The sequence below is a fragment of the Porites lutea genome, chromosome 1, assembly GCF_958299795.1.
Source record: "Porites lutea chromosome 1, jaPorLute2.1, whole genome shotgun sequence".
Classification (NCBI taxonomy): domain Eukaryota; kingdom Metazoa; phylum Cnidaria; class Anthozoa; order Scleractinia; family Poritidae; genus Porites; species Porites lutea.
The window spans coordinates 8,457,213-8,464,569 of record NC_133201.1 but is presented as its reverse complement, the minus strand read 5'-3'; positions in this window follow the sequence as shown (position 1 = coordinate 8,464,569).

Below are 7,357 nucleotides of genomic sequence, written 5' to 3'. Positions count from 1 at the left end.
ACGGTAGTGTCCAATGAAAATGCAACGATTCTTCCCTCGATTGCAAGTCGAGGCAAGACTTTGCTTTCACTTTTGGCAAAAAACGGCGGGAAAAGGCGCATATTTGTCCAGCGGGAAGAACATGACTGCGAGGGTTACGTCAAATAAAATACACGAAGTGTACTGAATAAAAGAAAAATGGCATTTCCCAGGCTAGTCTCCCTGGTAACCTGCGATCTGGCGCTTTTTTTCAAGGGAGAGCGAGAAAGTTGGCGAAGAAGGACCGCCTGATCACAGGTTAGCCACATGAACGAAAGACAGTTAGTTGTAATCATATGGAGTTGGATCTCGCGGCAGAGCCTCCCCGGCCCTATAAAACTTTGCTGAGTGCCCTCCACGGAGATGAGGAGGGGGTATAGCTTTTGAGCCCTTTTGATCTGAGATTAGGTATCAGCCTGAGGTATCGATTTTAACCGTTTGAATCTTTAAAAGAATAATGGATGGTGCTCTATGGTTCCAGGGTCTGGATTATTATTAAGTTATTAAGTTATTAATTATATTATTATTATTATTATTATTATTATTATTATTAGAAGTAATAAGGGATTAATAAATGCGTTTGAACATTAATGGTCTTGGGAATTGAGGTTGGTGCAGGGTGTCTCTTTGAAGATAATTGGCTCAGAGGCTAAAGGGAATAAAACAAAAGAAATGAATTATTCTTCCCTTATCGATCATTGCATTTACTTCTATTAAAAAAGGATTGAGTTTCAACTTACCGAGTAGAACAGACTTGACGAGCAGCTGTTGACTGACGAAGAATCATAATTTGTAATGTAAATATGTAAAAAAATTAGTTATACTATACTATACAGCCCCACCAAATTTTGGGCAAAGCCAGTTTTTAAAGACGTTTCCATGTTATTTTATTATTTCGAAGAGACAGATATTTTCTATTTTTACCTAAAGTCGGCGTGGTAAATCCAGTTAAATTCACACGAGACAGTGGTTGCCTAGCACATGATTAGTTTCTGGTTTTTAAGGAAGGGAATCATATGTTGATTTACATATTTGTTGTTTTTTATTGTTGAGCACTGTACAGCACTGCACTACCTGGTGTTGTAAAGTATTTCCAGTGACGCCAGGACACTCGGACAAATGCCATCGAGCCGCTTTCAAGCCCTTGTAGGTGAACAAGCGTAAATAACGCAGCTGACACCGGAATAGCACCACCGTATAGGCTTCTTCACAGACGTAACTTAGTCTCCGTTAATAAAACTGAAGGTATGTCACCTCTTGTACTGACGGTGGGCTAACTTGCTGCATTCACTTGTTAGGTGACTTTTTAGGCTTTCTCCTTTCTATCCGCACATCCTACAAAATATGTGATTCTGAGGTTTTGTCAATGTGAAACTTTACATAGTTAGTTCTTAAAGCTTGTTTTAGTGCGCTGCAGATCAAAATCTTCTGTACATCCCTTGAGGTCCCCCTTCCGCAACCACTGCCATGTTTTCTCCCAATCCACTCCCTTCATATGCATGTCCCTGACAAGTTGCCCATGCATTTGTTCGTCTTTCCATTTGTTTTCCAATTCCCTCTATTCACTCTTCTTATTCTCCTTTGAATCCCTTGCCTCATCCACTTTCACTGTTCCTTTTTTACCTACTATCCTGCAAGCAATACCTCCTCGCAATTCCTTACATACCAACGTAAATTGTTTTCTTCCACACGGACACAGGCTTCACATCTGTAATGAGTCCTCTTCCCCATTTCTTCCTTGATAGATACATTCTTCTAGTATCACTTCTGGCGCCGTGCAGCTCCTTATTCCTTGCCATCACCTTCAATTCCTGGTCATCCTGTCCATGTTTTGGAGTTCATTCTTTTGCCATCTGATCACTCCTCTACTATACCGCAATAAGGCTACAGCCCATGTGTTTACAGCTTTGATTTTGTTTCCGCCATTCAGTATGGACCTCATTACCAGCGTCAGCCTTCGCACGTACTCATCCCTAAGAATATCCTTCATCTCCTGTTCCTTCACTCTATCTGGTTCCATTATCCTCAAGTACTTGTACCCCTCTTAACCCACTTCCCTAATTGTCTCACCATTCACAATTTGAATTAACCCTCTGTCTTTCTCAGCTTCCCCCTCTTCAATACTGTCACCTCGCACTTCTTTAAACCAATTTCCATTCCTATATCACGGCTGAAGACTGAATACTTGTACCGTCGATACCAACCTATCAAGCGATTTTTCATTCTTGGCAAAAAGTTTAAGGTCATCCATAAAAAGCAGGTGGTTTACTTTGATGTCATCTAGCGTGTATCCTGCTTTGGCTTTTCTTAAAATCTATGTTAATGGTAGGGCTAAAAGCGAAGCTCTTGATAATATTTATAGTTTGTTAAAACAAAATATAAAATCGTGAAATGCTAAGCGGCGAAAGCAACGCCGGAGAACGGTGAAAAAAAACAAGTCTGATTAGCAAAAAAGCAACTTTGCACGTGCAGCACACTTTTTTTGTACATTTCGTTGCCATTGTTTTGCACGACTACAACCTGAAACTTCCAGAAACTTCTTAGACCCTGTTTACATGGAGTGGGGGACCCCGGTCTAATGGGGTAAGTTTCTTTTGTTTTGTGTCCCCCAGAGCGTGAAAACAAAAGAAACTTACCCCACTAGACCGGGGTCCCCCACTCCATGTAAACAGGGTCTTAGTTACATGTTTTATGGAGGTAATGTACTTGTTCTCGTTCACCTTTTTTTCACTGCCGCTCATTTTTACCTTGCATTGGTGGCCGCTAGCATTTCTTATTTTGTCACCGCCGCTACAAAATTTTCAGGTTGTTGTTCCAACAAAAAATGTCGCCATTGTTTTTTTATCTCTCGCTGTAGATCTCTGTCGCCCTTTTTCTCGTTGAGCTTCGCTGGCCTGCCGCCTACTTCCTCTTTTTCTCTGTCTTTCTCTTGTGCTGTATTCCAAATTTGTGGACATGACAACTAATCTAAGCTTAATACTTTAGACAACACAGATACAGAAACAACTTCCGCTTTCCGTTTTCGTCTTTATTGACTCTTTAGTTGTCTCTGCTTTACAAGACGCCGGTGGCTATGCGATTTCCCGCCAAAATAACCTAGAGTTGTATTTGGGTTGTCATACCTGTTGATTGAGTTATTTTACATTAGCATACCTGTGGTGCGGACGGACAGTCGGGCGGGCTGGCGTACGGTCACGTGTTTAACAAATTTTCTCGAATGGGTAGATTACTTCATTTTCTTACTCACTTTCTTCTTTTCTTACTTACTTTCTTTTTCGCTGCGCGCTTCGCGCGCGAGAGCTCCGCTACAAACAGCAGCGGTGATGGACTATCTCCCTGGAATATGCCTCTCTTGATTATTACCGTACCCATTGTTTGTCCACAATGCAACCTGCTAGTTCAGCGCTCTAGCTCTTCATTGATCTTCCCACCAAATCAATTACATTTGGTGCCACTTGGGCTAATTTCAAACTCTCGATAATCCAAGAATGCGGGACCATGCCAATGGCTTTTTTATAGCGGAGCTCCACGCGCGGCGCGAAGCGCCGCGCGTGGGCGGAACCCCACAGCTAAGGAAATGTGGTAATCTACCCATCCGAGAAAATTTGGTAATCACGTGACCGTACACCGAGCGAGCGAGCGAGCGACCGTCCGGCCGCACCACAGGCATACCAATGTAAAATAACTCTATCAATAGGTATGGCAACCCAAATGCAACTCAAGGTTTTATGTAGAAGAAAAAACAACAACAAAGTCGTGTCTTTTTCGGCGTTATTTTTTATGTTTGCACTAACGTGGACAACAGAGAAAGAGCCAGAGCGAGTCATTGAAAATAAAGGAGACTAATTTCGTAGAAAGAAACCATGGAAATTCAAAGCGGCGGTGAGAAAAAAGAGAAATGCTAGCGGCCAGCCAGGTGAAAATGAGCGGCAATGAAAAATAAAAGCGAACATGAACACAGGAAACAAAATATTGGGTAAGCACATACGACAATTCCTCCATTAAAATAATGTGTAACTAGGAAGTTTGACCTTTTAGTCGTACAAAACAGCGTTGTAGTCGTGCAAAACAACGGCAAGGGAAAGACGAAAAAGCGTGCTGCACGTGCAAATTTATTTTTTGCTAATTAGAAGAAAAAGGGTGCTACACGTGCAATTTGTTTTTCTGCTATTTAGATCTATTAGTCCTGAAGCCATTTTCATTGTCGTCCCCGTTTAGCATTACACGATTTAATTTTTTTGTTTACACGTATTATTAACCAGAGCTTCGCTTTTAGCCCTGGCTAAATCTGTATATGGCTCCTTCAAGAACTTCGACGTCAATATCAACATTCTTAACGTCACATGGCACTCTTCTTGTCCTAGAGCCTCTAATATAAACTAACGCAGATCTCAAGAGTGCGAATGAGGTTCTGGTTCTGATCCAAGAGATGGTTTTGGCATACTGCTCCCCTTTTTTTGATAACAATCAGCTGTGCTAAACGGCTATGATACATCAAGCACTTCTTTCCCATTCCGCCAGTTGTGGTGAAGACCAAAGGTGTAAATGTTCCATGCTCGATGTCAAGAACTCTTCTTGAGTAGAAACGGTTTTTCTTGTTCTCATGGATACGATAAATTTGTTGTGGCCCTAGGTCCCTATAAGATACAGCATTAGGGTGACAGACCCTCACATCGAAGAATTCCGGCGCTCAGAGAACCCGGCCACGTGCCTGGATATCTAACCTCGCATCCTGAGCTTTATTAGATCCTCTCTTTAACTGTTCGCCAGAGATGTCTTGGAGGACTGGCTCGATTTCGACATCGCTGCACACCATACTCAGAAATTTAACTTCGGGATCTCTTAGCAAATCGTGGAGTGATCAACCGTGAAGTCTTCCCCACAAGCACTTGTGGAGGGGATATCTTCCACTGGCCAGTCGTAGCTGTCGTCGTCGTCGTTGTACTAGTAGTAGTAGTAGTAGTAGTAGCAGTAGCATTTCTGTTTGGAGTCGTGCTCTTTCCTGTTATGTCTGTTAAGGAGCCGAGTTCATTCTATGAACTTAGGGCAGTCATAAGTCTCGTGGATTACTTGATGGATTACTTGATGGATAGTGACCTCCTGAGTGTGTCAGCAGTCCCATGGAGGGCAAGCTTCTGAATCTCTGTTATTCTGATGCCGTTTCCCTATCCGACTATCTCGGAGCCTGGAACAGGCTAATGTTTGCCGGGATCTTGCTGATGTAGTTTTCAGTCTCCTTCTTGAGAAGCCCGAGAGCACCTATGCGGCACTGGGACAGTTATTGTTTTTAGTTTCCATGTTATCTCAATTCTATTTCGAGATCCTTGTACTTCGAGAGTTTTTCTACTGTTTTTAAACTGGTGTTTTTTTTCATTGGGGATAGACATATCAGTGAGTTATTATTATCATCATCATCATCATCAATATCGTCATTATTATTATTGTTATTATTATTATTATTATTATTATTATTATTATTATTATTATCCGTTATTTCTCACAGTAAACGTTAGCACTGGAGCTCTTGTTCTCTCTTTCAAGTCAATGACCTCAGACAGAAAGCATCTTTCGCAGGATATGTACCAAGCAGTGCTGATTTCTGCAACATCGAGACATGCACTTTAATCCCGAGATCATCGAGGTGGCCATAAAAATTCTTATAGGAATGGAGCCAAGGGCATACCAATCACCACAGGAACTACTTCTGCCACACTCTAGCAATTTTTACTCTCAGTTCCTAGTTATTGATCTTCTCAAATTCCTTATTGTTATTAAATATTTATATTATTATTATCATTATTATTATTATCATTGTTCTATGATGATGATGATGATGATTGTTGATGTTGTCGTTAAATGATTTTGAAAGGTCCCGTGGTCCAGAAAGATGGCATCTCCTGCTTTCGAGCTGTTTCTTGATAGGCATTAGTTTATAAATATGTTGTCTGCGTGCAGACGTCTCCTATTTCCTTTGTAGCACGCGGAAAAGGGTGCGTGCAACAAAGGAAATAGCGGTGAGACGTCTGCACGCAGACAATAGTTATGATGATGATAACTTAGCAGTTGTGCAAGTAAAGATAATTAATTAACGAAAATTGTTCGTACAGGTAGAAAATATGTCATTAAGTTATAAAAAAATTTCTTTCTTTCTTCCAAGTTGACACGTCGAATTAAAAAATGCGCCACCCTCGACTAAGCGCCTCATTCGGAGGTGCGAATAATTTAACAAACACCGCGGTTTCTTATTCGACTTAATACAGCGGTGCTTATTCGACTTAATACAGCGTGGAACTTATCAACACTTGGGTACAGCTGGATAAGAAACTGAACGAGTAAAGGTCTAGTGAACTGAAGTCAAGGCGTTTCGTTCACCAACTTGTAGTCTAAAGCTCTCTGATCTGAACAAAATAGGTAAGACCTAAGTCGACTTAAAGCCGCGTGACGAGTTATTTTATCTGGCTATTTTTTCCTGTAACAAACAGATATTTTACGTCATGATCAGCATGCTCTTCACCGCGCCCCAAGTTCCTCTTACTCTAACTATGTTGACGAAATGACGACGTTCAATTAACTTCGGCTTTTTTCTCTAGCTACTCAGGCGCCTCTCAAGCCCGGGGGGGAGGATACTTTAGGACTTTTTGGGTGGGGATGTGCCGTTGGGACCCTGGAACCCTTAGCCTTTACCAGAGCTAGTTCAGCTGAATTTTGCTACCCTATAATAGACTAAACTCCCCAAATCCTCCTTATCCTAGAGCAGCTGTTTTCCACAAACTATTGAGGTCACTAGCACAGTCCAGCCATCTTATACCACAAATGTTTCGCTCTCAAATAATGATTTATTTATGTTTGTTCAGCTTTTTTTTTCATCAAGTCCTAAATTTCAGGTAACCAGATTGAATAAAGAACCGTCATCAGTGTTGCCTTTCGGGTGCAACAGCAAAAACTGAAACTCGACTTTCTAAATAACCTCTACGGGTAGAGGCGAAACTACAACGTATTTCATATACAAACTCTGTGAGTACTATCAAGGGAGGATAAAGGGGACAGAGAAGGCATCCTCCATACACACCCTATTCCATAGGTAATTCGTCTCGAGTTATTTTAAGACCACAGATCCCAAGGGGGATTAGACAACAGCCAATCACATGGCGCGAATGTGTTCCGCCTGGATCAGGGCGGATAAAGGTTGGGCGGTGAAACGAGCGCTCCGCTCTTCATTTAATGTGTGATGCGGAGTAGGACTGGCACGAGCGCTCTTTCCGCGCTTCCGGTGCGCTTGAAGGCCGGCGAAATTTTTTCTTTTTGCAAACCGGAAATCCTATTTTCTTTCTGTAATTTC